The sequence below is a fragment of the Aedes albopictus genome, chromosome 3 (genome assembly GCF_035046485.1).
Source record: "Aedes albopictus strain Foshan chromosome 3, AalbF5, whole genome shotgun sequence".
Taxonomy (NCBI): Eukaryota; Metazoa; Arthropoda; class Insecta; order Diptera; family Culicidae; genus Aedes; species Aedes albopictus.
In genome coordinates this window covers 203,971,588-203,988,462 of record NC_085138.1, presented here as the reverse complement: position 1 = coordinate 203,988,462, position 16,875 = coordinate 203,971,588, and the positions used below count along the sequence as shown (strand labels likewise).

Here is a 16,875-nt window from a genome sequence, read left to right as displayed (position 1 = left end):
TACTTTCGAAGTTGTGGAGGATTCCGTCCAAGGTAAGTAAAGCAAGTAAGTCCTTAAAAACACCTTGAACTATGAACTCCACAAAAACCTGCGGTCGAAAATCCCAAAAGTGTGACATGCTGGATCAAATGTAAGCCCGAATTCGGATTGCGCCCAAAATTGAGACAGACCAATAGTTCATTTTTGTTTGATATATTTTGATGCAGTTCAATCTTCAAATACTGTTTCAGAGCTGAAGAAGCTAATGTACTGAACAGATTCCAAGAAAAAAAAGCAAAGCAATCTACAGAAGCCATGCTCCATAATTCCATGGAAGTGCCTAATTTCTGCTGTATGGCCACCACTGTGCGACGGCGAAGGCAGCAATTCTTATCGAAACTCAATTTACTTTGAAAATTAATATAGCCTTTGTGTGACTCATTTTTCCTCTTGCGTTTTTCTTTCTCGTTGCAGATTTGCGAAAACGAACTAGAGGAATGTAATGTAATTTTATGTCAATGATGATGGTGCGATAGATCTACCAGGCAGGATAAGCGTCGTCATTATAATTCATGAGATGCAGAAGAGAAGAGAAAACTGTCGATATTGATGTGATAGGAGGATTATACATAATTTTGAATTTCTCTGTAATCTGCTTCCGCCGCGTACTCGGGGTATGTTTTGATGTGCTCGGAAGGTTCCGGAAGCGGGAGGAAGCATCTCTAGTCGGTGACAGCTCGTGGATCGGAAGTTTGTCAAGTGGAAGAGAAAGAAATTTGAGCACGTTCTAATGCGGTGTGTTTGCCGTTGCTGGCAAAGAGTGATTGTTCCTGTGTAGGTACTTCAGGGCGATAAAAAGAAATTTTCCGCATGGTTTGTTGTTGCTCCTAAATCGTCGTCTGTGCGTGTGTTACATCATCGACATTGCAAATCGCAAATCTTTCATCAGTGCCTGAGGTAGGCGGCATCGCGCTTGCAAAAAGACCGGAGCGCCTCTTGCGACATGATCAAAATTTCATAGGCGTAAGCGAAAATAAATTTATCATATTGCAACAGGAGGAAACGAGGAGAAACCAGCAACAGTGAACAATATCAGTGTACGCAATCGGCGCCAGGCGTGCTAAGAATGTCGTAAATTCAATTTTGTCAATTTGATTTTTTTTGCTGAAACTGTTACCGCTTCCATACGCGTGATTCCCACCATCATCGGAGGGCTCCACTTCTTCGAGGACTCAGTATTTTTCGCACAGGTAAGTGCTAGTTTATTTTCGGTTGTTTTATGTTTGTTTTCATGTCACTTGCCAAGATTTTAGAATGAGATGCCAACGCAAGTGTACATGATTCAGTATCGTTTGAAATCTATTGAATTTAGCTTGATTTTGGATTGCAGATAAATGGATTTGCTATCGTTCTTTTGAAAAGTTTGATGCTACGAAATGGTTTCGGATTGGCGTAAATGTGATGTTTTGTCATTTCTTTGGAATTTCTTTACAAAAAATGTTTAGCATGCTAGTATCCATTGATTCTCAAGCGTATAGGAGTGCCACTTCTTTAACCCGTAAAAACCTGGGACGATCATTATTTGAAATAATTGCAATATCTTTTTTGTTTTCAAACATTTTACTCTGGATTTGGGATGGGAATAATTGTGGGATCTCCTCCCCTTTGCAGCCTCCCCCTTTTGATGGAGCAATAGAGTATTGCGGGGTAAAAGTTCGCACCTAACAGCCTATCCAAATAATTATTAAACGAAAATAAAGTAATATCGTTTTTCTTCGTAAAACAGCTCCTATCATGTTACCTTCAAAACGTAGTACTAGATTTTTTTGAGTTTTTTTGTAGATACAGTAATAACGTGCGAATTTTTGCCTCATAGAGTAAGGTGGGGCAAATGTTCGAGTGGGGCATGAGTTTTGTGATTGTCTTTTTTTTTTTTTTATTTAACACGCTAAGTACCGACAGGCAAAAAAACGTGGAACTGTTTTTTTGCACATCCATATCTCAGCAGTTAGTGAACCAAATTTCAATCTTTTTGTGTTAACGGAATCCTATACTATCCTAGAGAGGTGTAGTGAAAGCCGATTGGAATTTCATGCAGCTTCCGGTGAGAACCAGGCGAAAACATTAGTTCCACATTTTTAACTTCTTCCGGTTCCGTTTTGTTCCCGGATTGGTTGTGAGTACCATGTCTTTGTAGCGAGTTCTTTCTGAACCTCGACAAGATAGCAACATTCTGTCTTCGGCAAAGTTGTTCAGAACAACAACCACTTCCTGGTGATGGATTTCATAGTTCCGAATTTCACCACCATGTGGCGCTAGTGTACATAGTGACTTCCGGTACGACTTTGGTGGGATATAGCACGAGATTGAAGCCAGATAGGAAGATGCGATCTTCGGCAAAGTTGTTCAGGGCTACGAGTACTTCCAGCTCATGAAGCGCATAGTTCGGAATTTCACCACCACGAGGCGCTAGTGTACGTGGCTACTTCCGGTATGGCTTTGGAGGGATATAGCACGAGATTGGAGCCAGATAGAAAGATGGGATCTTCGGCAAAGTTGTTCAGGACTACGCGTACTTCCAAGTCATGAAGAGCATAGTTCAGAATGTCACCACCACGTGGCGCTAGTGTACATAGCTACTTCCGGTATGTCTTTGGAGGGATATAGCACGAGATTGAAGCCAGATAGGAAGATGCGATCTTCGGCAAAGTTGTTCAGTACTACGAGTACTTCCAGGTCATGAAGAGCATAGTTTAAAATTTCACCACCACGCGGCGCTAGTGTACATAGTGACTTCCGGTACGACTTTGGTTTGATATAGCACGAGATTGAAGCCAGATAGGAAGATGCGATCTTCGGCAAAGTCGTTCAGGGCTACGAGTACTTCCAGCTCATGAAGCGCATAGTTCGGAATTTCACCACCACGTGGCGCTAGTTTACACAGTGACTTCCGGTACGACTTTGGTGGGATATAGCACGAGATTGAAGCCAGATAGGAAGATGCGATCTTCGGCAAAGTTGTTCAGGGCTACGAGTACTTCCAGCTCATGAAGCGCATAGTTCGGAATTTCACCACCACGAGGCGCTAGTGTACGTGGCTACTTCCGGTATGACTTTGGAGGGATATAGCACGATATTGGGCCCAGATAAAAAGATGCGATCTTCGGCAAAGTTGTTCAGTACTACGAGTACTTGCAGGTCATGAAGAGCATAGTTTAAAATTTCACCACCACGCGGCGCTAGTGTACATAGTGACTTCCGGTACGACTTTGGTTTGATATAGCACGAGATAAAAGCCAGATAGGAAGATGCGATCTTCGGCAAAGTTGTTCAGTACTGCGAGTACTTCCAAGTCATCAAGAGCAAAGTTTAAAATTTCAACAGTACGTGGCGCTAGTGTACATAGTCACTTCCGGTACGACTTTGGTGGGATATAGCACGAGATTGAAGCCAGATAGGAAGATGCGATCTTCGGCAAAGTTGTTCAGGGCTACAAGTACTTCCAGTTCCGAACGTCACCACCACGTGGCGCTAGTGTACATACCAATCTCCGGTACGAATTTGATGAGGTATTGCACGATCTTCAAGTCTGATGGGAAGGCAAAATTGTTCAGGACTACGAGCACTACCGGGTTTGGAATTTCACCACCACGTTTTGATAGTATACAGTTCTGGAATTTTTTGAAATATTCTTCCAGGAATTCTTCAAGAAATAGTTGAATAATTCATACAAAGATTTTTACAGCTATTCGAAAAATTCTTCGAAATTTCACCATGAATTCTTTGGGATTTTTTAGAGATTGCTTCGGAAATGCCTCCCAAGATTCCTTCGAATATCCATTCTCCTGCGATTTCTTGGCCAAATTCTTCCAGGAATTCTATCGGGATTCCTCTAGTGATATTTTGGAAATTTCTTTAGCGGTCCTTTCTGAACTATTTCCAAGGTTTCTTCCGAGAAATCATCTGGGTGATTCCATTTGGGATCCTTGGGTATTGTTTTGCAAATCTTTCCAGGGATTCAGGGGATTTTCCAAAAATATCTTCAAAAATTCACCCAAGCATACTTTTATCTTTTCTACAGGGAATTTTTAACAGGGATTCTGGAGTTTCTCTAGATGCCCGTTTGTATTTTCCTTCATGAACCCATCTTCTAACGCTTTCTTTCCCCAAGGATTTCTTCAGAAATTCCTCCGGAGCTTGAAAACTTCAGCGATTTCATTTCAAATCACTCCGGAGCTTCTTTCAGCGATTCTTTTCTGATATATTTTAGAAGATCTTTCAGAGATTCATTATGATTGAGTTCGTTCGCGAACTCCTCGAAAGATTCCTTCAGAAATTGATGCAGTGATTTATTCGGAAATTTCTCTCCAGATTGCCCGAGCCCGTGGCGCTGTTGATCGCATGTCCTTTTTTATTTGCGGATGGTCATGGTTTTGATAAATTATTCAGGATAATAAATATGAAGTTGGAGCCAGAAATTTATTTGAATATCTTTGCTAAAACTTGTGTGAATCATCATTATGAGAACATCTTTCTGAAGTTTACAAAGTCTGCCATGAGATCAAAGCTTTTGCGATAGTTATACTAAAGCCTTAATGCTACTAGAACTGAATCTCTTAGAGAAACGACTTGGGCATTCGCGGAAAGTATTTCTGTACATATTCTTAGGGAATATTCTCCAAGTGGTCCTGAAATGATCATTGCTCCTTGATCCTTGAACGTGGGAGCTAGACTCGTACCTTTCTATCTGGCTTCAATCTTGCGATACATCTCACTGAAAACGTATCGGAACTGAAAACGTATCGGAAGTCACTATGTACACTAGCATCACGTGGTGGTGGAATTCGGAACTATGTTCTTCATGAACTGGAAGTACTCGTAGTCATGAACAACATTTCCGTAGATCACACCTTCCTATCTGACTTCATTCTACAGTAAAACCTCCATGAGTCGATATTGAAGGGACCATCGACTCAAGGAAATATCGAGTAGTGGAACAAAAATCTTTTGGAAAGCTTTTTGGGGGGACCATCATAGCAAACCAGAATTTTTTTTTTCAGTATGGAAAAAAATACCTCCATGAGTCGATATCGAGTCAAGGAACATCGACTCATGGAGGTTCGACTGTAATAATATAGCGCCACGTGGTGGTGTTAGTCGGAACTATGCTCTTCATTACCTGGAAGTACTCACAGTTCTGAACAACTTTGCCGAACATCGCACCTTTCTGTCTGGCTTAAATCTCGTGCTATATCCCACCAAAAACCTACCGGAAGTCACTATGTACACTAGCGCCACGTTGTTGTGAAATTCTGAACCATGCTCTTCATGACCTGGAAGTACTCGTAGTTCTGAACAACTTTACCAAAGATCGCATCTTTCTATCTGGCTTCAATCTCGTGCTATATCCCACCAAATTCATACCGGAACTAGCTATGTACACAAGTGACACGGGGTGATGAAATTCGGAACTATGCTCTTCATGACCTGGAAGTACCTGTAGTCCTGAACAACTTTGTCGAAGATGGTACCTTGCTATCTGGCTTATATCACGTGATACATCTCACCAAAGTCGTACCGGAAGTAACTATGTACACTAGCGCCGCGTGGTAGTGAAATTCTGAACTATGCGCTTCATGAGCTGGAAGTACTCGTAGTCCTGAACAACTTTGCCGAAGATCGCATCTTCCTATCTGCCTTCAATCTCGTGCTATATCCCACCAAGGTCGTACCGGAAGTAGCTAAGTACACTAGCGCCACGTGCTGGTGAAATATTGAACTACGCTCTTCATGACCTGGAAGTAATAGTAATCCTGAACATTTTTGTCGAAGATCGTACCTTCCTATCTAGCTTCAATCTTGTGATATATTGCACTAGCACTAGCGCCACGTGGTGGTGAAATTCCGAACTATGCTCTTCATGACCTGGAAGTACTCGCAGTCCTGAACAACTATGTCGAAGATCGTTCCTTCTTATCTGGCTTCAATTTCGTGCTATATCCCACCAAAGTCGTACCGGAAGTAACTATGTACACTAGTGGCACGTGGTGGTGAAATTCGAAACTGTGCTCTTCATGACCTGGAAGTACTCGTAGTCCTGAACAACTTTGTCGAAGATGGTACCTTCCTATCTGGCTTAAATCTCGTGATATATCCCTCCAAAGTCGTACCGGAAGTCACTATGTACACTAGCGCCACGTGGTAGTAAAATTCTGAACTATGCTCTTCATGACCTGGAAATACTCGCAGTCCTGAACAACTTTGCCGAAGACCACATCTTTCTATCTGGCTTCAATCTCTTGCTATATCCCACCAAAGTCGTACCGGAAGTAGCTATGTACACTAGCGCTACGTGGTGGTGAAATTTTGATCTATGCTCTTCATGACCTGGAAGTAATCGTAATCCTGAACATTTTTGTCGAACATCGTACTTTCCTATCTGGCTTTAATCTTGTGATTTATCTTACTAAAGTCGTACCGGAAGTCACTATGTACACTAGCGCCACATGGGGGTGAAATTCCGAAATATGTTTTTTATCACCTAATAATACTCGTAGTCCTGAACAACTTTGCCGAAGATCGCACCTCCCTATCTGGCTTTAATCTCGTGCTATATCCCACCAAAGTCGTACCGGAAGTCACTACGTACACTAGCGCCACGTAATGGTGAAATTTTGAACTATGCTCTTCATGACCTGGAAGTACTCGTCGTCCTGAACAACTTTGCAGAAGATCGCATCTTCCTATCTGGCTTCAACCTCGTGCTATATCCCTCCAAAGTCATACCGGAAGTAGCCACGTACACTAGCGCCACGTGGTGGTGAAATTCCGAAATATGCTCTTGCTGACCTGGAAGCACTCATAGTCCTGAACAACTTTGCCGAAGATCGCACCTCCCTATCTGGCTTCAGTCTCGTGCTATATCCCACCAAAGTCGTGCCGGAAGTCACTATGTACACTAGCGCCACGTGGTGGTGAAATTTTGAACTATGCTCTTCATTACCTGGAAGTACTCGTCGTCCTGAACAACTTTGCCGAAGATCGCATCTTCCTATCTGGCTTCACCCTCGTGCTATATCCTTCCAAAGTCATACCGGAAATAGCCACGTACACTAGCGCCACGTAGTGGCGAAATTCTGAAATATGCTCTTCATGACCTGGAAGCACTCATAGTCCTGAACAACTTTGCCGAAGATCGCACCTCCCTATCTGGCTTCAGTCTCGTGCTATATCCCACCAAAGTCGTACCGGAATTCATTATGTACACTAGCGCCACGTGGTGGTGAAATTTTGAACTATGCTGTTCATGACCTGGACGTACTCGTTGTCCTGAACAACTTTGCCGAAGATCGCACCTCACTATCTGGCTTCAATCTCGTGATATATCCTACCAAAGTCGTACCGGAAGTCACTATGTACACTAGCGCCACGTGGTGGTGAAATTTTAAACTATGCTCTTCATGACCTGGAAGTACTCGTAGTCCTGAACAACTTTGCCGAAGATCGCATCTTCCTATCTGGCTTCAACCTCGTGCTATATCCCTTCAAAGTCATACCGGAAGTAGCCACGTACACTAGCGCCACGTGGTGGTCAAATTCCGAACTGTGCTCTTCATGACCTGGAAGTATTCGTAGCCCTGAACAACTTTGCCGAAGATCGCACCTCCCTATCTGGCTCCAGTCTCGTGCTATATCCCACCAAAGTCGTACCGGAAGTCACTATGTGCACTAGCGCCACGTTGTGGTGAAATTCTGAACTATGCTCTTCATGACTTGGAAGTACTCGTAGTCCTGAACAACTTTGCCGAAGATCCCATCTTTCTATCTGGCTCCAATCTCGTGCTATATCCCTCCAAAGCCATACCGGAAGTAGCCACGTACACTAGCGCCACGTGGTGGTCAAATTCCGAACTATGCGCTTCATGAGCTGGAAGTACTCGTAGCCCTGAACAACTTTGCCGAAGATCGCATCTTCCTATCTGGCTTCAATCTCGTGCTATATAAGTCGCACCGGAAGTCACTATGTACACTAGCGCCACATGGTGGTGAAATTCGGAACTATAAAATCCATCACCAGGAAGTGGTTGTTGTTCTGAACAACTTTGCCGAAGACAGAATGTTGCTATCTTGTCGAGGTTCCGAAAGAACTCGCTACAAAGACTTGGTACTCACAACCAATCCGGGAACAAAACGGAACCGGAAGAAGTTAAAAATGTGGAACTAATGTTTTCGCCTGGTTCTCACCGGAAGCTGCATGAAATTCCAATCGGCTTTCACTACACCTCTCTAGGATAGTGTGGGATTCCGTTAACGCAAAAAGATTGAAATTTGGTTCACTAACTGCTGAGATATGGATGTGCAAAAAAATTAGTTCCACGTTTTTTTGCCTGTCGGTACTTTACGTTACAAAAACCCTGTTGGTATAAGCAGTGTTAATAAATAATTTAATTTTGTCATCTAATCTATGTACTTATTTCAACTAGTATATGAAACTACATGGCTCTGAATTGATATGGCTTTCATGGAATTATGGTTACCAATTTTAGTAGTAGTCATTTTGTCGTATGACAATCAGGCGCGCAGTTTAAGGATACTCACTTTTCCGGCTTCCATAATCACAAGTTTAAAATCAAATTTCTATATTTCTATAATTCCTATATTTCTTTTTATTTTATATTGCTAGGATAAAGGCATTGACACAGCCGGGGCCCGTGGCGTAGTTGGTCACACGTTCGCTTCATACGCGGATGGTCATGGGTTTGATTCCCAGCCCCGGCACTTGCAATTTTTCGTCAGTTGCTTTTCCCCCGAGAGCAACTGACACTGACCCTCTTCTGAGCCCCATGGCTCAAAACGAACCCGGATACCTGGACATTGGCGAATTGGCTACTCATATTGGACCCCCAATCGGACTGGAAAGGAACAACGGCCATCCATCATCATCCTTGTGCTCATCATTCTACTAGGTATAAAGTAGAAAAGGTGAAAGCAGCAGAAAGGCAACCAGTTCGATAAAGTAGGCGCTGTACAAAATGTAAGTGCAGCTGTCAATTTAAATTGCTCACGTAGTGCCCCAGTGGACTATAGAGCTGTAAAAATTAGGTTAAGTGATTAAGAATAAAAAAAAAGGCATTGACTGATTCATTGTCATGAAAAAAAATAGTCATACATACCCCATATTTAGCCTGTAACAGCGCTTTGAACATTTCGTCTTTCTTTTCCTGCCGCACCCTGTAGAAACTTCTTGGTACTACACATTTTAAGATCTACAGGATCTACCATCATTTCTGTTCACTCTACCCAAGAAATTCCTTCATGTAGATGTTCATTAGATCTCGAAATATTACGAGCAACTCGATAATGTGCTTGTTGGACATTCCATTGAATATAAATGACCTCCAGGACACTATGTAGTTTGGGTACAATATCGACATAGTGAATCATGCCTAATTTAAACAAGCGTTTGTGGAATGTAGTCTATGTTACTGATAAAGCTTTAATGCACAACTCACGCTTAGTAAAAGTGACGGAAGTCTGTAAATTGCTTATCGAAGTCTCAACAGTCGAACTAAATATCGGTAATCTGTTCAACAAATAAATAGATTACCGAATGGCCTGTAATTATGAGCGGCGAGCTCAACTGTCAAATTAGCTGAGGCGTCAGGAACACTTTATCCACGAACTGTCATAATCATCATGATCAGGTTTCCCACGACGAGGCAAGCGGTGATGAGGAATGGTTTGGGCACGGCATAAATATCACAAGGCAGGCTAGTAGCCTATGCAAACATACATTTTGGATGTACACATGTGACGTCATTCTAATCGTTCTTCACATGATCAAATTGATGTGGAGTACTAGATTGCCTCTGAACGATTTGAATTACGTCATCAAAAAACTGTCAGTTTTCCGGAAGATATCACCTTCTAAATGTTGTACACCGTGGGTTTGGGGTGGCTAATAGAAAGGAGGATTGGGCGGATCGTCCACTAACTACGTGCGCACGTTTGGCTTCATTACGCACCCAACCTCACAATTCACGGACGCGTCCAAAGGCTGGATAGGCAACTCTGATAAAACTACTTGATCTTCGGTCAGCAAAAAAATCACTCCGCGGCGCCCTCACCGGACGCCCTTCACAAAAAAAAAAAAAACGGACTCACCGATAGTTTTTGGTGTGCAGCTGGTACGGTGGGTATCGGCGATCGTTCACTGATCGTCGGTCTGCGCTCTTGATCCTAGCGCGGTTGAACCGCGGTGGGAAATCGCGAGTTTGGAACATGTGATCGCGGATCCAGGTGGAGGGTGGTCTACTGCTGCCTTCACAGATAAAAATAATGAAGTTTACACGTCATGTAAAGTCCATTTTAGTCATGTGAACTTCCAGTTATGATGGCTTCCATTATATATCATGTAAATTTATGTTATATGTCACGTAAAAACTCTGAGTCATTTTGAATTACATGACATATAATGGAAGTTTTCAGTTTTCATGAGATATACATGATATGTCATGTAAACTTCTGTGAAATCCCACGCTCCAATCATGTGCATTATATGTCACAGAAATTTATACTATCTTTTCGATCTGTGTTGGGAATAACTCTGGCCTCCTTGGGACGGCACGTAGACGCCGTGTTGTCTCCTGAAACGTGACGAAACGTTTCCTTCAGACTAGAAGACGTGGGTCGGGTCTTCCATCAAGAAGGTGGTGAACAGAGTACTGCTGCCCTAGTCCACAAGGTCGTTCGCTGTTTAACCGTCGATCAACACATTCCACATAAATTTAAGACGGGATGGGCACATTGAGCACATACCTGTTACCTTGTTGAGAAAACTCACAAACTTACTACGCACAACCTATGACTTTGAACTAGTTATGAACTAGAACAAAGTAAGAAACGATCACCACATTTTATGAATCTAACTCACAAGGTCAAGGACACGGACATTATGCACAATCGCGACACTTCCACTCTGATTGACGGTTTAGACGAAGGGGTCTCCAGTTATCCTAGTGGTTAAGGCTATGGATCGCCAATCCGGAGACGGCGGGAAACTTTTTTCGACACCCTGGGCATAGTGTATCATTGTACTTGTCACACAATGTATTGTCGCGCTTATCTTTTATTAGAGTCCTGCGGCGGTCGTACGCTCGCAAGGCATATCGCCGCATGACAGTCGCAAGGCAAAACAAAAGAAAAACTGATCCCGCCAAAAACAAAAGCACGTGGGTTTCGCGAAGTGACAGATGTTTTTGAATGTGTTTGTGACGAACGGCAAGAGTAGCTCAGTGGAATGAGTGTTCTTGCTGTCAAACTCCATATAGTGGAATTATATACTTTTAAATCTGGTGACGCTGTTATGATTAGTGACTGTCGCGCTAATATCAGAAGCCAGAGGCAGATAATCGCCATATTCTGATTTTTCTTGAAAGGCATAATACAAATTCATGCAATAACAGACAAAGAAAGCCCTTCAATTAATAACTGTGGAAGTGCTCTTTCGGAGATGGTTCTCAGGGCCGATTGAATTGATAACAATGTCGGCAATCCATGAGTTAAGGTCGGTCTAATTTAAGTTGTGTTTTTTTTATTTTTTTTTTCCTTTTAAACCATAGGGGGATAAATCTGCTCATCAGACACCCTAACAGGAAGGTTAGGGTAGTGTGGGGTTGAGGCCGTCTTCTACAATGCCGGTAGAAGCCAGGACTACTCTCTCCTCGACCCACTAAAACACATTCCTATGGTCGCCAAACCCTACGTCTCTCCGGAACCACCAAGAAGGTATTGCTTCAGAGAGGGGCTAGTGCATATCGCACCCTCAAGGTTAGCTGCCGTAGCCTAGCAGCAACGAACATCGATGACTCGCTCTGGAGAGTCCATCACGGTAGCGTGCTGGCGCTTAGCCAGTTTCCCGAGTGGTCCTCGCCACTCCCTTTGTCCTCGGAAGGCGGACAGGGTCAACCCCGCCCGCGCCCTACTGCTGAGCGAACATCAAGAACTGATGCCCACGTGCAAACCGATCTGACCTGCCCGTAAGGAAGGGTATCACTACCCTTCAGGCCCTATCAGATGCACCCGTAGGTTGCAAACAGCAGGATCTCACCTACCCCGACCCTTGCCGGGGACCCCTTTCCAACCGCGGGCTCGGATCCAACCCAGTAGACCGACGCCACGACAGCACCGCTACCGGGACTTCCTCTCCGCGGCCACTTAATCGCTGTAAGGGTCGATCTCGACCGCAGGGCACCGGTATGACCTACGAAGCCGACTTCGAACCCCTGGACCACCTCTTGTACTGCATCTGGACTAGCCATTCTCCGAGTCCACGCGCCACCTCCTCTGTAGCTCCCAGACGATATGGGTGATAGCCGTTGAAACGGCATTCCAGCTAATCTCATCCCTACACATTATCTGGACCAAGTTGTCCGGAGTTGTGTCCTCCCCGCATGTGGCAAGCATGCGGTCACGCATTGTGCGAAAACGCGGGCACACGAACAAAACGTGTTCCGCCGTTTCCTCTAAACCATTGCACACTGGGCATTCGGGAGAATCCGCATGCCCGAAACGGTGTAGATACTGTCGGAAGCAACCATGACCTGTAAGGACCTGTGTCAGGTGGAATGTAACTTCCCCATGGCGCCTATTATTCCAACTATCTACCCTCGGTATCAACCTATGGGTCCACCTTCCTTTGGTGGAACTGTCCCACGCGCGCTGCCACTTGACCATAGAGGCCATCCTGACAGTCTTGCGTATGCCTCTTGTGCCGCGCATTTCGAAGCACTCCATGTCCTCACTGATAAGAATGCTGATAGGCACCATACCAGTAATGACACAGAGAGCGTCGTGTGACACGGTACGGTACGCGCTTGCAACCCTCAGACACATGAGCCTGTAAGTACTTTCCAGCTTCCGTCGGTAGCATTCAGTACTTAGCGCGGTACCCCACGCCGGGCCGCCATACCTAAGTATGGACGTAGCAACACTAGCCAGAAGCTTGCGCTCACTGGCGTACACCGCTGAGCTATTGGACATCATCCGGGACAGTGCCGCAATAGCTGTGGAGGCTCTTTTACAGGCATAATCGACGTGGCTACCGAAGGTAAGCTTATCGTCGATCATCACGCCCAAGTGCTTAACAGAGCGCTTCGACAGGATAGTGCACTCTCCTACACTGATCTCCGTCTGCTGCGCCGACTGCATGTTGTTAACAACCGTCACCTCTGTCTTGTGGTGAGCCAGCTCCAGTTTTCTGGACGCATCCACGCCTCCACAACCTTGATCGAGTGGTCGGTAGTCAACTTCACCTCCTCGATCGTTTCACCGTAGACTTCGAGCGTAATACCGTCGGCAAATCCGACTATCACCACTCCCACTGAGTACTCTAACCTCAACACCTCGTCGTACATGACATTCCATAACACCGGACCCAGGATGGAACCTTGCGGGACTCCTGAGGTTATGTGAAAGCACTTCCGACCCACCTCCGTGTCGTAAACTAGTACGCGATTCTGGAAGTAGCTTCCGAGAATCTTGTACAAGTACTCCGGTATCCCCAGACACAAGAGCGCATCGGCAATAGCAGCCCAACTGGCGCTATTAAATGCATTCCTTACATCCAGAGTCACTACCCCGCAGAAGCGAATTCCCCTCCTCTTAGGCTCGAGTGCTTTCTTGGCGGTTTTTGTAACCGACAAGATAGCGTCTACGGTGGACCTCCCCTTCCGGAAGCCATACTGGTTGCTCGAGAGACCATTTACACCCTCAGTGAACCTCAACATTCTATTGAGGATGATCTTTTCGAGCACCTTCCCCGCCGTGTCAATCAAGCATATTGGTCTATATGCCGACGGGTCTCCGGGTGGTTTCCCCGCCTTTGGCAATAGTACCAGGCTCTGCCTCTTCCAAGCTTCTGGGAAAACTCCCTCGTCCAGGCATTTCTGCATAGCAGACCTGAACATCTCGGGAGCTTCTGCAATAGCTACTTTTAAGGCCAGGTTCGGAACTCCGTCCGGACCTGGGGCCTTACCTACGCTAAGGGACTTAGCTATCCCCGCAAGTTCCACATCGGTGACCCTTTCCTCATCGCCAGCCCCAGTCCCCGGCTGTCCTATGAAAGGAGGCCAAGGACTAGGATCATGACGCGGAAAAAGTCCTCCAATGATCCCCTCCAACATCTCTGGAGATTGCTCTGTAGGAGCCCCCTGATAAAAAGTATCATAAAAATACGATACATTTTATTGTTACAACACCATTTTTTCGAAAAATATTCACCATTAAACATATTGTAATTTACACAACACACTCACCATCACCCCTATTGTTCTATACCATTCGGCGAATGGTAAATGGCACTTTTACAATAAAAAATGGTGGTCGTTATGTATCTTAACCATAAAATTTTGAGAAAATTTTCATACACTTTTTCGCGAAAAACAATAAAATGTATTGTGTTTTTATGAGACATTTTTAGGGCAATTTTCAAAAGGTAACAATATATCTTAATGTTTTTTCATTGTTCTTACAATACAAATACAATTAATTGAATGGCGTCAAATGAATCGTTGTTACAATAAAAATACAATAATATATGTTGTTATTTGTAAGCAGTTTTCGCTTTTGAAAATCCATAGAATTTATATTTCCCGCTAACATTTATATCCAGCATTTACGAGCACTAACGTCCGCCAGAATGATATGCACATTTTATGATAAGAATCAAACACTCTGATGTCTGTCTGGTATGTATTGCTTGGCAGCTGTTGATAAGATCTATCTTCAATCTTTTCAAATAACTGCCAAATATCACAAGTCAGACCTCAGGTCGTATGATCCATACCATAAATCGTTCACAATTCATGTGGCCATTAGTATCTGTAAATGCTGAAGAAAAATGTTACCGAGAAATATGAATTCTTTGGTTTTTCAAAGGCGAAATCTGTTTACATAACAACAAATTTTATTGCATGTTTATTTTAACATCGGTTCAATTGACCCCATTAAACAAATTGTATTTGTATTGTTATCAATGGTAGTTTACTATTTACTAGATTCCTTTAATTTATTGGAAAACATTAGAAAAATCATTGTTCATCTTTTTCTTGTCGTAACGTCCTCTCTTGGCTAAAACCTGCTTTTCAGCTAGTTTTCTATAAGTACTTCCTCAGTTATTCATTGAGAGCTTCCTCTGCCAATACGGCTTGACGTCTGTCAGTCGTTGAAGTTTTAGCGAATAACATTCGATAACCGAAACATCTACTAAACTCAAATTTAAAACGAAAACTATAAAAAAAATATGTCAAGTGATTTTGTATTTGATTATGCAAACATGATCCAAGCAACAATAATATTTATTGTTATTTATTTGTTACGAATTGTTTTTAAGTGTAATTGAAAAATAAACTATTTTCCATGAGAACTTTGCAGGCACTTTTGCAACTATGTAAAAACAACTTAAATTAATTTTTACTGATAGTAACTTTCAATTATTATAGAACTATTGAAAAACAGTCGAATCAATTAGTCACTAATAAAGCTAATGTTCACTTATTGTACGAACTATATGGGATTGAATTCTATTGTAAAAAGTAACAATATATCTACTATGTGTTTTATTGTGAACAATAAAACCAGTCATATGTTAATAATATTTACCATGTAATGAATGGTAATTTTTTATCCGGGCCATCACACCTCTCGTCTTGGCCATAACGATCCTGTAGGCGTCACCCCACGGGTTCGTATTGGCACTCTGACAGAGACCCTCAAAGCAGGCCTTTTTGCTTGCTCTTATCTCGGTCTTGAGCGCGGCTTTTGCAGCGGCGAACACCACCCGCCGTTCGTTTCGCTCTTCCTCTGATCGTGCTCGCTGCATCCACCGCCTAGCCCGTAGGCAGGCGCGGCGCAGGTCCGCAATCGCGTCGGTCCACCAGTAAGCCGGTGGCCTCCCATTTCTAGGGTGGACTCGCCTAGGCATGGTCGCATCACACGCACGTGAGAGCACCGCTACCAGCTCGTCGCCGTCTAAACCGATTAAGTTTCGCTCACGGCGGAGTGCTTCCCTAAATACCTCTTCGTCGAAGTATGATGTCTTCCACCTACGAGGGCTTGGCCTTGGCCTAGCCGCCTCATCTTCTATCCGCTGTCTGCTGTTGTTGTAGTCGATACTGTAGCGAACCGCCAGGTGGTCGCTGTGAGTGTAGCCATCATCTACTCTCCAGTTCGGACTACTTGTTAGGCCAGGACTACAAAAGGTCACGTCAATAATTGACTCCGCTCCATTTCGACTATAGGTACTCTTGGTACCGACGTTAGCCAAGTCGACATCTAGGATGGCCAGTGTTTCTAGCAGGATCTGACCCCGCTGGTTCGTGAAACGGCTTCCCCATTCCACAGCCCAGGCATTAAAGTCACCCGCTATTACCACCGGCCTTCGCCCTGTTAGCACGGTCGTTAAGCGGTCCAGCATTTGCGTGAACCGCTCGATCGGCCACCGCGGAGGCGCATAACAGCTACAGAAGAAGACCCCGTTTACTTTGGCGACCACGAAGCCCTCGTAGGTAGTAGACACCAACTCCTGCACGGGGTATTTAACCGTCGTCCATATCGCCGCCATTTTCCTGGTCCCATCCGAGGCCCAGTTGCCGTTGCCGGCGGGTACTCGGTATGGGTCCGAAATGATGGCGATATCCGTCTCCCACTCAGAAACCGCCTGACAAAGCAGTTGCTGGGCCGCATCACAGTGGTTCAGGTTCAGCTGCGTTACCTGCACTGTGATTTGTTGTTCACTGCGGCTTTCTTAAAGGCCGGGCATCCTGGACCACCCATCGGATGTCTGTTTTTCGAGGTTTTCCCGGTACAGATCATGCAGATGGGCGGACTCGTGCAGCT

General features: G+C 44.3%; 1 protein-coding gene across 1 annotated transcript in view; it reads left to right on the top strand.

Moving 5' to 3' along the window:
* Positions 1-16,875, top strand: part of LOC109416152 (TWiK family of potassium channels protein 7) — a 345,001-nt gene that overhangs the window by 59,306 nt on the left and 268,820 nt on the right. Inside the window, exon 2 of the mRNA XM_029863343.2 lies at positions 454-1,229. The gene's annotated coding sequence lies outside the window, so the exon portion shown is untranslated. The remainder of the gene's footprint in view (positions 1-453; positions 1,230-16,875) is intronic.